Source organism: Urocampus carinirostris, chromosome 4, assembly GCF_059441175.1.
Source record: "Urocampus carinirostris isolate Australia breed hairy pipefish chromosome 4, RoL_Ucar_1.0, whole genome shotgun sequence".
NCBI classification, from domain to species: Eukaryota; Metazoa; Chordata; class Actinopteri; order Syngnathiformes; family Syngnathidae; genus Urocampus; species Urocampus carinirostris.
In genome coordinates this window covers 33,589,265-33,605,942 of record NC_142352.1, presented here as the reverse complement: position 1 = coordinate 33,605,942, position 16,678 = coordinate 33,589,265, and the positions used below count along the sequence as shown (strand labels likewise).

At 39.2% G+C, this 16,678-nt stretch overlaps 1 protein-coding gene across 2 annotated transcripts in view; it reads left to right on the top strand.

Annotated features, from left to right (window-relative positions):
- The window catches only part of pde8a (phosphodiesterase 8A), a 114,139-nt gene that overhangs the window by 49,239 nt on the left and 48,222 nt on the right, over window positions 1-16,678 (top strand). The window lies entirely within an intron of this gene.

Sequence of the window (16,678 nt, the reverse complement as noted above, 5' to 3'; positions counted from 1 at the left end):
TCCGGGCAGACGTTATTTCAGACACTTTATTGGCCCAAGCATTTATTTGACTTGCTCAACATTGTATTTATTTATTTACAAATACCTACTCTCTCTCTCTCTACTCCGAATGCAGCGCACAATGCAATCACATAAAGCGGCAAGACCGTCGATAGTGAACCTCATTATAGCGAGGGATTACTGTACACACTAAGTAACGGGCGCTAAAAAACAGGATTTATATTCTGGAACCATGAATATTCCAACCTTTCGCCTTTCTGTGACTACTCTAGTCACGCTGTATCTATGTTGCCTTCTTTCCAATGACACAAAGTTCAGTGGTCACTTTTTGTTTGAAGCCTCACAGAAGTAAGCTACCTCTGATCATTTTGTGGTTTGTTGACGTCACGGTCTCATGAGGCCAAATGTGAACAGCATGATGGACCGAAAATTGCTAGATTATAGATAAAAACCCTTTGCCGTTAAACTTATTATTATTTGGCTTGTCCTGCTTTCAAAGTTTTAGAGGTCGAATTGTGTTTATCTAAACTTTTTTTTAAATAATTGCAATTTTAATTTGCAGGCTTTTGAAGAAAAAAAGTGGATTCAAACGAGCTATGTGTGTCAATTGCTTGACATAGAATGTTTGAAAGGCATTGCAAGTTGGCCATTGGCATGGATGCTTTTAGAGCAAATGTACGTATCTGCAGATGAAAGTAAATCGTTCCGTTTGAGCGAGCGCACACAGACACACCCACATACAAACCATGGACTGTGCACGCGGCTATCCGAGGAGATCAGCATGAGGCAAGGTTGATGTGTCGCACTTTGCCGTTTTGATGTTTGTACTGTCTGTGTGTGGTGTCTGAGCGGTCTGTCTGTCTGGTACATGGTGTTCGCCCTACAACTGTGCCAAGGACTGTTCTCCTTAATTACGCCTAATATGGAACATTGATTCATCCATATTGGTTTCAGTTTTCATCAGTGTGGACATGTTGACGCAGTATCAATATTCTGTTGCTGATAGTGGCCTTGTCAATCATCCCTTGGAATACCCTTGAATATTGGGTCCTAGACTAATGCCTTGGTCTCATGCCATCTTATGGCATTGCTGCTTGTTCGGGCATATTCATAATAACTGTTCAGTTTCACTGTGCCACATTAATTCATGTTTTGTTCACAACTGTGGTGGGCTGTCAGCACCTGCAAGACCTTCTGTGCTGGCCTAAAACATCCAAGTCATGTAATGTTGATTGTATTTTGTCCATCAATACCTAATAATAATTGCATTTTGTCAGCCTCCTTTCATTGCTTATTCCTGATTGCCCTGCTTCCAGATGTGTGTTTACATATTTGAGCATTTAACCAATCACATTTAAGCCATTAGTTGTAGCTATGCTCACAAATCTACCTGGTGGCCTTCAAAAAAAAATCCTGAAGGCCGTGTAAGAAAGCTATTGGTTTAGCCAATCAATTTCCGAGTCTGCGTATAAGGACCCGCTAGCAGGCCTTGAACGTTGCAGGCTTCATCAACTAGGATTGGCTAGGGGGCTCTATTCCACCATCATTAACTGTAAAAAATAAAACCTGGGTGCTATTTAAGTTTTTATGTTCCTCTATATGGCATCATGCCAAAAGCCGTTAAACTGGAGGAGACCACGCTGGACCAGGAAATATATTGTTGAGTTGTTTTGATAGCAAAAGGTCGGACAACTCTGAAGCGAGTAAGCCTTTTGCAGGTGGGAAAATATTTTTTCCACCACTTTCAGCATAGAAGTAAGATCTTAAACTTGAGCTCAACCCCGGCCGATCCAAATTATGGGCCGGGCCGGGCTGGGGCTTATAAGGTCAATAATCACATTTGGCTAGGGCCGAGCATCTCTTTCGCTGACTTTTTATTTTTATTATTCACCCATGATTGTTCTTCTTTATCTCTGTTCATACAGTCCTGTTCAGCTTTGATTTACATGTCATTCATGAGAAAATTGATGAGTATAATAATTATTACAATTAAAATCAAGCAATAAAAATTAATAATTAACAATAATAATAGTGATAATTATAATGATGATCATCAAAGAAATAATCAATGTTTTTATTATTTTAAGATAACAATTCATGGCGGCATGAGAAGACTGGCCCTCACAGTTCAGAGGTCCAGAGTTCAATTCCGGCTACCAGCCTCTCTGTGTGTGGTTTGCATGTTCTCCCCGTGCCTGAGTAGGTTTTCTATGGATACTCTGGTTGCCTCCCACCTACTTAAAACCTGTCTGGAAGGTCGATTGGCAAGTCAAAATTGTCCCTGGGAGTGTATAAGGGAATGGTGATCTGTCTTTATATGACTGAGATTGGCTGCCAACCAGTCCAGGGTATCCAATGCCCACTGCCCAAAGTCATCTTCGAAAGATTCCTGCACCCCCACAACTCTAGAGGCGTTAAGTGTCTGGAAAATGAATGCAATTCAGCGTATTACTAAAATACCTGGCATAATTGTGGGGCAAAAACATAATACTGGTAAGGCAAAACCGGTGGTGAGCACATCGGTGATACTGGACGTGTCCAGGAGGAGACATTTGGTGGTAGACACATGCTTAATGTCGCTGCGGTTATGGCCTAGTAGACTATCAAAGTGGTGGTCTCTCCAGAGAGCATCTACAAACTAAGTTTCCTTAGGGCAGGCATCCCAAGGTTCCCCACATCCTGGTCCCAGCTTTGGGTTGGAGGAAGCTGTTGACTTGTTCTATCTCTCACCGCTGACGTTGACGCAATGAACAATGTCGTCCAATTTCATGTTTTTCTCTTGAGTGGAAAGCCCGTCTTTAAGAATATAGGCTCCCGAGGACCTCTGCAATGTAAATACAATCAGTGAGAAGGATCAAGATATTTTGAAGGGGTTTCATCTCAGTGGGAATTGGCACAACTTGGCAGCTCAATTTCATATCAACACACCAAGAACGAACACAGTCTACAGATTGTTTTCCAGTAAATACAAATACAAGTATAAGTTAAGATTACATATGTAGTCATTTATAATGTATAAAATCTGTCGTCCGAGCCATTTATTGAATAAAAATTGCAATGATCCCACAATGAATACACACAGGAGAACAGAACAGAGGCAATACCTAAATAGGATATTGCGGTACAATCTGCTCTGCAAAAGCATCATCTCATTAGCTACACCGCTTATCCTCATTCTGCAAATGTGTATGACTTCCACTTCTTGGGCGATACTTGGTAAATACTGGTGCCGGTTTGTTCAAACATTTTTTTTGAGTTTTTATGCATATTTCATCCTCTTAATATCCTTCATTTACTAGCTGTCAAATGTTTGCACTCCCAAAAATGCCATGCATTTTACACCTAGGCCATCAGCGCCAGTCTGAATCAGTGATTTGTCGTTCTCGATCAAACCAGCTCTATAAGCCTTCTCTTGGAAATAAATTTCCTATTTTATCTGTGAGGACTCGGGTGGGGGAGAAGTGATTTGGGCCGACCCCTGCCACACACCCGATTCTTTGGGTCCGATAGCGTCAGGCGCCGCCAGAGCCCCGCACAGATGGATGACACGTATAGCCTGTCTTTTGTAGCGAAATCTAAGGTAAAGGTAAAGGAAAGAGAAGCTCGGCTGACCCAAACGTAATTATTTACATTTTAGGTTGGGTTTGGGTTTGGGCTCGGGCTCAAGATCTTACCTCTAGACTGGAAATGAAGGACAACACCTTTTCCCGCTTGCGAAAGGCTTGCTCGCTTCGGAGTTGTCTGTCCTTTCGCCACTAAATCAACACAATATATTTCCTTGTACAGCTCAGTCTCTTCAAGTTCAACAGCCGTTGGCGCCATCGCTTTGGTGGATGACTGCCCCCTAGCCAATTGGAGTCTGTGAAACTGGGGACATATTCCAACACCCATAAGCAGGTGCTCAGACGACAACTCGGAATCTGATTGGCCAAACCACTAGCTTTCTCGAACGCTGATGTTTTAGGACTTTGGCTACGTTTACACTGCAGAGCATAATGCTCAATGCCATTTTTTTGGAGTGAAATTCGATGTTTTTGTGATATTTTTCATATTACCAACAAAATGCGACTTGATCTTCAGGTGTGAACGCACCACAACTGTTACGCATTCACACAAAAGGATACGTGATGCACTCATGTTTGCCGAAGTACTCATGGATGTTATAAGCGGGGGGTGACAACGCTTTAAATATATGTTGAATCTAAAACCTTGCTTTCCCCCACTGCTGTCTGTGTGGTGGAATTTGAATATAAATATTGTTAACTGCCACTAGAGGGTACTATCACTTTACTCGAGCAACATGTTGTGAATCCGCGATGCGATGTCGCCTTTCCCGTGAGTTAGAAAATAAACAAGTGTTTATCCATCATGAATGTCAGATTTATTGACACCCCGTGTTTTTGTTTGCTGTTATTGATTTCTACCCCTAGTTGAATGCAGAATAGTGATGTTTACCGTCTATAGATAATGTGCAGGTCGCATGAATACGTCTCTACCGTTGAAACAGCAGTCGGATTTAGGACCACATATGAACGTGCCCTGGGTCTGGTGTGAAACAAGCAGAATTATGCCATCTAGACAGACTTTAACAGATTTAACAGATACAGGTCGCGTCCGTGTGGAGAAAAAAACGGTTTCCCTGCAGTGTGAACTTAGCCTTTGTGAAGGCCAGCGTGCAGATAATTGAGCTTAACAACAACTAATGGCTGAAATGTGTTTGGGTAAATTTTTAAATATAAGAGCACGGATATCAAAGCATTGCAATCAGGGTGAAGTAATGAAAGGAAGCTGACAATTTGGAATTCTTAAATACTTATTAATGGGAATAAATATAATCAACACCATATGATTCCGATGCTTTTAGGTCAGCTGATAGGGCTTTGCAGGGCCTGACGGCCCACCTCTGCTGAATTTCCTTCTATCTAGGTGCATGATGTATGCAGTTTTTTTTTTGTTTCAAACTATGGTTATAGCTAGTTTGACTAGAAAATGGGATATCTCAAAATATCTTATGACTCTAAACAAAAATATGTCATTAACCTTCAAAACAAAAACAATACTAGATATTTGTGATGCCAATTTGATACTCACTTTAGTATTAACTGATGCCGGACTTTAAAAGGGGCGAAGCATAAAGAGGAAAGCAGAGGTGAAGTCGTACCAGCTTCTCATTCTAATGCAATATGTATTCGACAAACTCTACAGCATTAGAAAAAGTGTTTGTCATGTTTATCCTCCTACAGAAACTATATTAAAATATGAATACTTTTCTCCCCCTCATCTTTTTCATTTTTGGAAAAACACGGGGGAGCCACTCTGCAGCGCTAAAGAGCTGCATGCGGCTCCTGAGCCGCGGTTGCCGACCCCCGGCCCAGAGTCAAGTCAAGTCATGTTTATTTGTATAGCCCTTTATCACAAGGAGTCTCAAGGGGTTGCACGGACCAAAGATTATTGCAAACTACAGACTATTATTACACCATTCCCTGATATAAAGTCTTCATGAGGGCAAGGAAACATCAAAAACCTCAGCTTGAGGAAAGTGAAGAAGCCTTGAGAAGGGACCGCACATAAGGTAATCCCCCTTCCAGGATGACCAGGCTGCAATGGATGTTGTAATAACAATTAATACAAAGATATCATGAACAGGAAATATAGGCCATTCAAAAGATATAGAATGGAAGTGTGTTTTAAGCCTGAGTCACCCCAGATATGATCTGACTTCATAACAGGGCCGAACAGTTTTCTAGTGGCTAGCATGTCTCCCTTACACTTCATAAATTCTGGTTTGGAATCTCGGCTTACGTGGGATTTCATCACCTACTCAACATTCCCCAAACATGCATGTTAGGTTCATTGAAGCTCTGCAACCCTGATGGAAATGGGAGTGTGAATGCTTGTCTGTTTGCTCTGTCATTGATTGGCTGGCGAGCGTTCCAGTTTGAACCCGCCTCTCACACCCAAGTTATTTGAAACTGAATACAGCTCACCTGCCAGTTAAAGGCACGTTTTGAGATTTTAAGTTGTGCTCCTTAGTTTCTGCTCATTTTTGTGCTGAGTTATCAAATCAGGCATTTATGTGTTTTCACCTATTATACACATATATATATATATATATATATATATATATATATATATATATATATATATAAAATTTCATTAATGAAAGTTGGGTTTTTTTACCACTAGGAGGCATAAACAAGTAGGTCGGGACCCAAAAGTGGGTCGGGTGCCTTTGCCTTGGCAAAATACTGCTATGAAAAAGAAAAAAAAGGGCCGATTACACTCCTTATCACTAGATGGCGATAATGCCCTGCTCAAACTCTGCTTCCTGTTCAGTCAATCGGCACCATCTCAATTGTGTTTGAGAGGGACCTCATTTAGTTATGTTGGGATTTTGTTTGATTGATTTCCTTTTACATCCCATAATAATGGTTCCCAAAAAAGTTAGTGAATGGGGGAAGGAAAAGTGGAAAGTTCCATTAAGGAGCTGATGTGCACATTCCTTTCAATCGATAAATTGGAGAAGTGGAAATTTTTTTCTACATTTGGGTTGCATCTTCAACTTGTCGGCCATCTTGCTGCTAAAGGAAACCCCAAAATAAAAAAAATCTTAAAAGTCTGGGCAAAAAAATGAGAAGAAAAATGGTTTCTGCTCACTTTGAGTCTCGACACAATACAACGACTTCTAGTGGTCAAAAATTACACACTGTCCCTTGAAGTTATATAATAAAATCTATTGACGTCAAGGCTTTAAAGGTAATCCCAAATTTTTAAACATGCAAAATGTGAGGAGATATTACATGTTTTTGCATAAAATCTATATTTATATTTCATCTGTATGTTTGAATTATTTTCCAGAATAATGCATTTTGAAGACAGAATGTCTTGTTTTTGTCATCTTGAGCCAGTGCCAGTCCTTTGGCACAGGCGGAATTTTTACAACTTAATGAGCCCACAGAACAATTTCCAGTGTTTCACAATTAGATTTTTTTTTTTTCAAATGCATAGTTTATTCTTTTATTTTGTAGTTTATTTGTTGTTGCACTGATTTTTAATAGACATTTTGTTATGTCTTGCAGGGATTCCAGTATAAAGTTGTTTCGTATAAAAATGTTCAAATGAGAAGTTCACGGCAGAGTGAAAAAATAAAACTTTATTATAATCTAGTAGAAAAAAACGTATTTATTTATTTTGTGCAGAATATTACACTATTAGTATTAATGTACTGTTTTTTCTGCTTTTTTTTCTTCTTTTTTATTTTTCATTTCTTTTTCTTTTTGTTTCTCTCCACCCTTAGCTTTTTACCTCTTTTTTTCCTGCTTTTTTCTTATTTTGTTCTCCATTTTCGTATTTTATTTTTTAGTTTCCTTTTCCTAGCTTTTTAATTTTTTTCTTGCTTTTTCCCCTTTTTCTTATTTTTTCATGCTTTTTTACTTCTTTATTTTCTCTTCTTCTTTTGTTTGCTTTCCTCCAGCTTTTTTACTTGCTTTATTATTTTCTTCTTCTGTTTTATCTTTTTACTTTTTTAATTTTACCTTTTTCTTCTTTTTTTCTTTTTTCCAACTCCAGGTTCATTTCGGTGGGCAGAGACTGGGGAACCGTTTTCTGTATATAGTGTATTTGTATTTATTATTCAAGCATTTGTGCAATTAAGAAATATATCCGTTTTATCCATATATGTTGGCAAAAAAAGAAAATTAGGGGTAGACTCTAGGGGGGTCATAGGAGCTACATGGGTGTTTCGCCCAGGGAGTAATTTAGTGTAGAACTGCTACTGTTCTGAGCTGTGATGTCATCATAGAAACACCAGTACCCAAGCAAGCCAGTCACCATATTGTTTTAAGAGTTATGTCGTCCTTTTTGAGCTGGCCTTACTTGTTGTGTTAACAGGTTTTGCCGTTGCGAAAGTGTTTGTTCCTTTAATGACATTACAGCTCTACAGCAAACAAGCCAGATCAGTCGACTTTGAGACGAATTTTTTTGCAACATATTTGCGTAATTGCAGAGAGGAACACAACACGTTCCCTTAATTGAAAAAATAAAATAAAATCCTCGGCTAATTCCCTAACAAAGGACATCCGATGGGAGAAAAAAGGATTCTGGGAGAGAGCAAGGAAGAGGACACGGGTGTTTCTTGCATCAGGGTCATTTACACAGTGGTTGGATATAGAGGAGACAATGTTCTGCTTGACATCTCCAGACTGTTAGTAATCTTTAGTCATAGTTGATAAAGCTGATGGCCGAGTTATTTGTTCTGACACACGTGCTCAACATCATGGAAATCTAATGTGACAACAGGGAAAGCACAGCCTTGAATCTGAGCTGTGTAGCTCAATGAGAAGTGTAAAGTGGTCTTGGATCTGCACAGAATTAGGATTGTTGTCATGTGCGGCTTGATTATTAATGGGATGAAGCTACCATTTGGTGGGTTTGTACAATCTCATTTTGAAGATTATTAATGATTGATATACCTTTAGCAGATATTGATAAGATGTAGTGACAGTGGAGCTACTGGATTGTGTTTTGCATTTTTTGCGTTTTTTATTGGTGTTCAATCAAATAAATATGACATTAGATATTGTCTGTAAACTGCTATTTTTATTGTATTAGAAATTGTAATTCATAAAGCGAAAATAGTATGTTGCTCATTTTGCATTCAACTAGGGGTAGAAATCAATAACAACACAAAGTATGAAATCCAATAATAAAAGTTTACCTTTTTATACCAAACAAATATATTGTTAAATATAGGTTCTTGTGCCACTGTTAGACAATGCAGTCTGCTTTGGAGCCATCCATATAAATAAAAAAGAATCCAAATATTTATTTTCCTACTTTGACTATTTTTTTTCATACAGTATTTTGGAACTCCTGGATAATAATAGCGAGTTGGGCCACCTTTGGCAGGGATTACAGGAATCAAACGTTTACAATAATCTGTAATAAGTCTTGAAGGGCGGCTGGCGGATGGATGGGCAGCTCCACGGTGCAGAGGTTGAAGCTTCAAGTGTAGCTACCGCAGACTCCACCTGTGGCGTTTGCATGTTCTCCCGTGCTTGCGCGGGTTTCCTCCGTGCACTCCGGTTTCCTCCCACATTCCAAAAACCTCCATGTCAGGCTCATTGGCCAGTCCAAATTGTCCCTATGTGTGAATGAGCGAGTGAATGATTGTCTGTCTCTGTGTGTCCTGCAACTGGCTGACAACCAGTTTAAGGTGTCCCCTGCCTACTGCCCGAAGATGACTGGGATGGACTCCAGCAACCCCGTGACCCTACTGAGGATAAGCGGTGCAGCTAATGAATGGATGGGTGGATGGATGGAGTCTTTGAGGAATTTAGGTCCGCTCCTCTTTGCAAAATTGTTTAAAACCTGGCATTTATACAACATAGTATTTCTACACAGGCCAGATAAACCTGTTATTTGTGTCTAAATAAATTGAATCAACATTTCAAATGTCCATTTTTGGTTTGATGATCTTTTGTGAGTGATAAAAATGCAAAAAACAGAGTTCGGGATGGGGGGGCTAATACTTATTCACGGCACTGTACATCAACTTTGTCAAGGTTTATGGCTTGTGTGGATGTACTTGACACAGTGATCAACTTTTTTGTTTTCAAAGAGGCCGAAACCAAGGCCAAAAATATGTTTATCAAGATGTCCTCTAAACCATATTACATGGTTTGGTGTAGTGACAGTTACTGGCCAGGAAGTACTTGATTCAATCAGTTCAATGGGATTCATTACTTTTCTTGTTTCAAAATGAAGTACTTCCCCAGCTAGACGCATTCAATTCTTCTTGTAGGACTTGACTCTTCACTAATATTGTGCTTACTGATTTTTCTTGGTATCTTTATCGATCTTTGTTTTCCTTCCTATGTTGTACTTTTGTTGTATTTCTATTGGACCTTTCACTTTTTATTGTACAGATGTCCCCTACTACGTTGTGATACACTTAGAGTATTGCGGATGATGTGGATTTTTATTTAGGTTCATAACACATTGGTCAGATAACCAGTATACATGTAATACACTTCAAACGTGTAATACATTCACAAGTGACACAAAATCACAGCATTCACAATAAAGCATTGAAGTATGTTAATTAAACAACCTAACGACCAAACTGCAGCAGTTTTTTCCTATTTTTGGGGCGGGCCAGCCTTTTCACAAGGTTTTTTTGGGTGTTCCCTTGGCAGACAATCATGTCAACACCCTCTAGTTGAGCCTCATATTATGTAAAATAAATACAAATTTCTCGACCCACAAGTATTTTAAAAAATGAATGTTTACATATTTTGTGCATTTTTGCTTATTGTTCAAATCAATATTGTTTTTTAATAAAGGAAGTGGCTTCCACCACTAGAAGGCAGTAAATAATACCCAATTTCATGTAAAGGCAAACAGGTCATTACCCTTGCTAGCATACTAGCTCAGATTAACCAGCAAAAAGGGACATAACAATACTCTAAAGTAATCAACTTCAACTATTTTGTCAAATATGCTATATATACATCATACAGGATGGATTAAATTACTTCCTCTTCCCCATGTGCAAACATAAAGTAAATAAGACACAATGCAAATAACGAATAGCAGCAAGATAAAATAAAATTTAAAAAATATTCATACAAAAAAATGTATTTACAGTTTAGAATTAAAAATTTGTTAAGTATAGCTGGAATCAAAATAGAGCAGTTTTGCATTGATTTAGCCAAAGGCACAGGGGTGAGAGCGGGTAGCACAGGGAGAGTTCAAGTCCTTTCAGCTTGATTGAAAAAGCTGTCCTTGAGCCTGTTGATTCTAGCTCTGAGACTCTCCTGACTTTTAGAGAAGTTGGTGGCTTTTGACTATCTTGTTTTGATTTTGAATATTTTTCTCCTGTAATTGGTAATGAAGGGTAAAACTTCTGCCTCAGCCTACTCCATTTGGGCTCAGGATTATGTACCTAATGTGTTATTGCATTGTAAGTATGACTGAGTGCAAACATTTTGTTTTATTTATCTGTTGATGTTGTTTTTGTGCTGTGCCCAAACTAAAAACGCCATAAACAAAGCATGATTATGTTACGGATTACATTGTTCAACAGGTAACTAGTAACTGTATTGGAACACATTTTTAAAGTAATCTTTTCCAACCCTGAAGGAGTACTGTACTGTCATTGATATGACACTAGCTAAACCACCAAAGAATTACCATAACCACAGGGGACGTGTATTTCAAGCTTTGATTCCTTCTTCGGATGGTGAAAACAACACAAGTATATTACAATGCAGTAAGACCATGTGCTTATGAAAATAAGGTGCATAAACTTTACATCCTTCTAAACTATTACAAGATCCGGTTGTTTATATATCATATAAACACTTTTGGAAACTTACAGCATTGCCTTGTCATTTCTTCAACATGGATGGAGATGGATTGGACATGCAACCATCCTGTCAGCATTGTGTGAGATCGCATAACCGGAAGTGACACATAAGATGGATCTACTTTATTTGTCATTCTTGTACACATGTGTATAGATCAGAAATGTCGATACATCAGACCCGCAGATTCCGTAAATATATAAATAATACATATGAAGGTAGGATAAGTGTCAGAACCAGAACAGGAGGAGGATCAAGATGCGTAACGTTTTCAGACAAGCTTTATTTTACGGGAATGGGGCAGTCATGCGCATGAACACAAACGCCAGTGATTCGGCAATCGCTGGGAGGAAGAAGTAAGTCAAGTCAAGTCAAGTCACATTTATTTATATAGCCCTTAATCACAAAAATGTCTCAAAGGACTGCACAGAATTACAATTACACAATTACCTGATCTTAGACCAACATGCAGGCAAGGAACAACCCAAAACCTCAGCGTGAGGAAAAAGAGTAAGACAGAAGTCCGGCGTGGAAAAAACAGGAAGCCAGAGGCTGACTAGATCGATACCAGATACACAAGCAGATACCGGACAGACAGGCTTGATACTGGACAGGACAGGACAGACAGGATCGATACCAGATACCAGAGACTAAGAAGTGAGCGCCATGGGCAACCGTGACAATGAGTGTGTGGTAAACGTTTAGGTCTCTCAAAAAGGATACCGTACAATAGTGCAAAAGAATTGTGGGGATCGTATAATGTACGAATATATGGATGCGCAGTGATAGGTAAATAATCACAGTCATGAGTACTGTACAGTGGTGCAAGAGGGGCAGCTGAAAAGAAATGAAAGTAGAATTGTTTCGCTATATTTTTTAACTTAACGCTCAAATAAATCCACAACTCTTCTTAATGAACCCACGTCCGTTTTTAGCCTGGTATGACATTTTAAACGCACTAATTACAACAGTTGTCGTAAGGACAACGCAAGTACCACTGTATTTAGATGTGACAACATTGTACAATGCTGAAAAAGGGGGAAGTTGTCTTTCACGGCCGTATGGAAGTGATCCAATTCATTTTTAACATAATTATGCGGTACGGCCACACACAAACACACAAATTTCCCGCTCCGCGGCTCATGAGTCGATCATGCGACCGGTGTCCTCACGTCTGCGAGGGATCAGATGATGGCAGGGAATCGCTTTGATGGAACGGCCTCATACTAGCGCTACTACTCGGACGACGACAAACAAACGGCCCACTGTCGGAATGACGTCAGTGGTGCTGCACCGAGGCCTAATCAGCTTTGTTCCCCCTTTGTTGTGTCATTGAGTCGGCAACAGGCTTACAATTCAGCAAGAAGTGATTTACAGCTGGCGGGCATGCTCCCAAATTCCTCCCTCTCTCCTGCTCCACATGTGTAGATTGTTTACGGGGAAGAGGAATTCTAGTGGGATCGCTGTCCACAAGGGGCTCAGTTGCTATAGTTACCGGCCCCTGAGCTGGGTTCCGTTTAGCAGAGAGGAAGTGAAATTTGTTGAAAAGATTGTGTTCTGATAGGGGGTACATGTAAACGAATCGTGACATTTTTGTTTGGCTATTAAAAAAAATGTAGCAAATCTATATATCTCACTCCTCAATAGGTGGACAAAGATCTTATCAAAGTCATTTTAATAATAATAATAATAATAATTTCCTTTGTATTGTCATTCTTTGTAACAATGTACACAGAACGAAATGTCGATACACCTGACCCGTTGTAGCGAGCCGATGCAGCCGCAGCCAACAGATTTTGGCGATCTAGTAGTGATTTTTCATACTAAAGTTACTCCCAGATGCTTGATACTTACTGATCAGCAGCACCAAATCCTTTGGAAAATATATATATATATATATATATATATATATATATATATATGTATTTTTTTTTTTTTTGGCCCTTAAGAAAATCTTTCTGAAAACGTATGTCAAAGTTGAGACACTGAATGAGTTCATATGATATCATTGAAGTATTTGAGATGATGGCAAATTAACTGCTAAATAGTAAAATACTTACATTAAAAACCGCATTGAAATTATCTGCACTGCTTATCCTCAGTAGGGTCGCGGGGGTTCTGGAGCCCATACCAGCCATCTTCGAGCAGTGGGCAGGGGACACCCTAAACTGTTTGCCAGCTAGTTGCAGGGCACACAAGGACAGACAACTCACTCGCTCATTCACACCTAGGGATAATTTGGACCTGCCAATTAACCTGACATGCATGTTTTTGGGAATGTGGGAGGAAACCGTAGTGCCCGGAGGTAACCATTGCAAGCACAGGGAGAACATGCAAACCCCGCACAGGAAGGCTGGTAGCTGGATTTGAACCCTTGACCTCAGAACTGTGTCGCAGACATGCTAACCACTCAGCTGCCTTGCATTAAAATATGTTACAGTATTATTAGGGCAGCACGGCGGCGCAGTGGTTAGCGCTTGTGCGGCACAGTTCATGTCATGGGAACCTGTCGTGGGTTCAAATCCAGCTCCAGACTTTCTGTGCGGAGTTTGTATGTTCTCCCCGTGCTTGCGTGGGTTTCCTCCGGGCACTCCGGTTTCCTCCCACATTCCAAAGACATGCATTTCAGGTGAATTGGCTGGTCCAAATTGTCCCTAGGTGTGAATGAGCGAATGAGTTGTCTGTCCCTGTGTGCCCTGCGATTGGCTGGCAACCAGTTCAGGGTGTCCCCTGCGCACTGCCCGATGATTGCTGGGATGGGCTCCAGCCTCCCCGCGACCCTACTGAGGATAAGCGGTACGGCTAATGAGATGAGAGATGAGATTATTATCATATAAAAGCAACGGGTAAACACCAAAACATACTTCACGATGGTTCACTGCTTCGCGGATTTTCATCGTGCATTGAGTTCTGCATTTTGATTCGCTAGACCGAGCAAGATGCTTTCTATTGCCAACAAAGTTGAACTGCTTAACCTGCTAAACCTGCTCAGGGGGCAACATGTGGGTCTTTGGCGCGCCGTAGTGACTCTCTGGCACTTTTAAAAAAAATGTTTGATTTCTGTAGGACAGAACCGAAAGGTAAATGCAGTTTTCCATCATAGCCACATGATTGGGGCAAATGATCACTGAAAGTGAAGTGGTTAGGTTCCTTAATTCATTATATTTGGCAATAAAACAGCAGAATTATTTTTCAAATTATAATTTGCTAGCACATAAGTTATAATCATAAAAAAGTACACTACATGCTCAATAGTTGAGCCTGTAAATTAGGTTTTAAATAAATGTTTCTAATTCTTATTTCACGTTTTGCTGGTGGTTCTGCCGCCCATTAACCCTGACAACAGCGCGATTACTTTACGTATCAAAACAATGCTATTACCATTGTTTTTAGAATGTCTTTATTCTCATCGCGCAGTTTTTTTTTGTTAGTGAAGCATGAAAATGGTGAAAATAGGAAAAGGCCTGTTTCTAGTACTCTAAACGCCAACCCAACCTCCCAAAAAGAAAGAAAGAAGACCAGTCTGTTCGAGCACATCCTAAAAAAACACGCAAGCAACATAAGGAGCTTGACACAGGATGCAATGATGACACAAACCAGAAGATGGCATAAGCAGTTACGACAGTTCCAAATTCCGCACAGCACCTTAAATACTGTAATGTTTTTTCCTCAGCATGTTTAGGGGTCAACAGTTAATAATGCGGTATTATGGACCATTGTTTTATTAATTATTAGTATTAAAGCAAAAATCCAAATTGATTAGCTCCTTGTAGTGGTAATAAAAAAAACTTTATTAAAAAGAACATTTTTAAACACTCTCATGTCAAGAAATGTTTCTTTAAATAACAAGTGGCTCACCTAAAGGGAGTTGACATGATTGGCAGCCGTTTGCTGCTTAGGGTACCCCCAAAAAAACCTTGTGAAAAGCTGGGCAAAACTGAGAAGAAATAGGGTACAGGTTACAGGGTTCGTACTGGTGCCTGAAATTCTTTAAAATGCCTGAATCTTATTGTTGTGTTTTTATGGATTGAAATGTGCTTGAATTTTGGGTGAAGTGTTTGTAATTGCTTGAAATGGTTTCCATTTTTTTCAACAAATCGGCTTTAAATTGACAGACACTGCTCTCTGGTGGTTTTGTTTTGTCATTGCACTTCTTTTGCCCTAGTTAGTAATGGCAGCGAGCATTAGTTTGTATAGCATTGTCGTATGAAGCGTCATCACCCCTTACGGGTAGAGCCCAAGAGGACAGGTGCAATGTGTATTAGTGCAAGGATTACATGTCAATTATGGGCATTTATCATGGGCCATACAAAAGATCAATTTCCCAGTGGTAAATTGTATTGGGAAGAACTTCCTACAACTGAAAATGTCAGCTATTTATTACTGTCATTTTTACTCAACACCTATATGGGGAGATCTAATATGTCGTATTAAATGCACACAATGGATTAAAATTTATATATGAGTATACAAAATACAAGATTCCGACCGGATTTTCTCTTCATTGATACCGAAGAAATTTAAAAAATGGCATTGAAGGTCCTTAAAAAGTGCTTGAATTTGGCCACGAAAAGGTGTAAGAAGCCTGGGTTTGGTTACTTTGTATATCCGTTATTTGTATTTTTTCTTGTGCTTTATATCACTCGTATACGTTTCACAACACAATACAGCTGTCAAATAATACTCACTGTCCATTTAAAGCACACTTTAAAAAGTTTGAACAATCACACGCTGTAGGTGAGGAAAAATAATTGTTTCTTCCGGTGTGTTGTGTTGCGGCAAAACTACATAATTTTGGTGTCAAAGAACTCAGGCCAGGGTAAAGTTTGACAAGATACTACGTTTAAGACAGTTCTGGCATCTTTATATATATATATATATATGTATATATATATATATATATATATATATATATATATATAAATATGTATACTGATAGGGACTATGCATGTTTGCTGAAACGAAATATTATCTTATTTATTTAAGTATAAGTATTTCCACAAAATCATCCTCATCTGACACTGGACACATTTTCAAAGTGGTACGGAAAAAAAATCCACACCACAATTTTACTTCCCATGAAAAAAGTAATTGGACCTATAAGCTTGTGAGGCCCCTTCTCAAGGTTTATTATTTTCCTTGTGCTGTGGTTTTGAGTATTTCCTTGCCCGCATTTTGGTTTAAGATTAGGGGATTGGTGTAATTGTAACCTGTGTAGTTACAATATACATAAAAGTGACTTGAGTTGAATTGACAAGCTGGTTCGAATATGACAATTGTGAATATCTTTGCTTTGTAATAATTCTCTTTTT